A 1,871-nucleotide genomic window follows, 5' to 3' on the forward strand; every position below is an offset into this window, starting at 1 on the left:
AAAAAAAAAAAGAGAGAGTAATTACTTATGATGTAATTACTTACAGCCAAGGAAGTGAAATTAATTATTGCCAAAGCATTTTCTAAAGCTTGGTATTCAACCTTAAATTTCCCTTCCCTTTTGGTGACAGCCAGAGTCAGATGGCAGAGCCATCAGTACAAGTTTCCTGAATCCCTGAGTAGCCACACAGAGAATTATATGGAGCAATGATGCCCTGGTCACTTGGGCTAGAGTGAGAGGGAAATAAACATTATTGCATTCACACAATAAGGGGTTAATTCATCAGTACAGGGTTGCTTAGTAGTACATAATAATCTACTCACAGACAAGTCATTTTCTTCTCAAATATAATGGAACATGCTTAAAACCAAAACTAGATGATATAATGAGCCACATAAAGAATATCCCATAAGTACCCTCCCAGAGGAGAAATCCTATGGGCACATTTTCTGGCTCCTAGGCAACACACACACACACACACACACACACAAACACACACACACACACACACTTTTGTTCTCATGCTGGCACTTAAACTCAGGATCTTGTGCTCTTACTTAGCTTTTTTGCTCAAGGCTGGTACTTTCCCACTTGAGCCACATCTCTACTTCTGGCTTTTTTTTTGTCAGTTGTGGGGCTTGAGCTCTGGGCCTGGGCGCTGTCCTTGAGCTCTTGGGCTCAAGGCGAGTACTCTACCACTGGAGCCACAGCACCACTTCTACTTCTGGTTTTTTATTGTATAAAAGTCTCTCAGCTTGACTTTGAACCATAATCCTTAGATATCAGCCTCCTGGAGTAGCTAGAATTAGAGGTGTGAGCTACAGGTACAATTGAAACTTTTTCTATGTCACCCCTTCCATTATTCTTCTCCATCTCTCCAAATTCCACTAAAAACCTGAAAATTGTAAAAGAAGCGAACCCATTTTGGATCTTTAATCTTTAGGATTACACGATAATACTTGTTGTTTGAAACCACTATATTATTTGCAATAGTTTGTTAGAGCAACAATGGAAACTAATGAATTTGCTGAAGACTTCCCTCTTTTCTTCAAGCTTTTAAAATTTATTTACCAAGTCTTCCAGAATTTCATTAGAAATATCAGTTTAGTATTAGGAGCCAAGTGAACACTTCTAATTAGGCAAATACATACAAAGATGTCTCTAACTGCTAGACTTTCTCTGAGACCTTCTCAGAATAAGTGAATTTTAAACTTGTATGCTTGAGCCCAATAAAAATCCTTAATTGGTGAAATTTCAGGCACAGTGCCAAGATGTTCTGGAAGTAGTCAGAGTCATCTTAGAAATCTGGCAGAGAGGAAAGCTTAGATGCCTGAAATCCTCAGGGTCCTCGTCTAGGTATACCCAGAGAGGCCTAGAGAAGATTCTTGCTTTTCTCTGCCCTCTAAGGTGCCCTTATAAAATCTTCTGTGGTATCAACTACTCAGGCCTCTTTACCTCAGGGCCAGTTTCTACCCTATTTTCCTGACCTCCCCAGGGATGACTCATTGAATGAAATGGCCTCATCTCTCTTGTTTAACTGGGTAGTTCAAGTCCTCCTAAAGACTCAACTTCAGGAAAGTAATCCTTAACCTCAGTTAGACTCTACAAGATGTCTCTTTGATCAGTTCACAAGGTATTGTAGCAAGAGCATTGGGTTTAGATTTTGATTGATTCTGAGACTGCTTACTGTGTACCAAATAAGAATAGTATTAGCCAGGCGCTGGTGGCTCACGCCTGTAATCCTAGCTATTCAGGAGGCTGAGATCTGAGGATCGCGGTTCAAAGCCAGCCTGGGCAGGAAAGACCTTGAGACTCCTATCTCCAATAAACCACCAGAAAACCAGAAGTGGCGCTGTAGCTCAAGTGGTAGA

Source organism: Dipodomys ordii, unplaced genomic scaffold (genome assembly GCF_000151885.1).
Source record: "Dipodomys ordii isolate 6190 unplaced genomic scaffold, Dord_2.0 Scaffold3664, whole genome shotgun sequence".
Lineage (NCBI taxonomy): Eukaryota > Metazoa > Chordata > Mammalia > Rodentia > Heteromyidae > Dipodomys > Dipodomys ordii.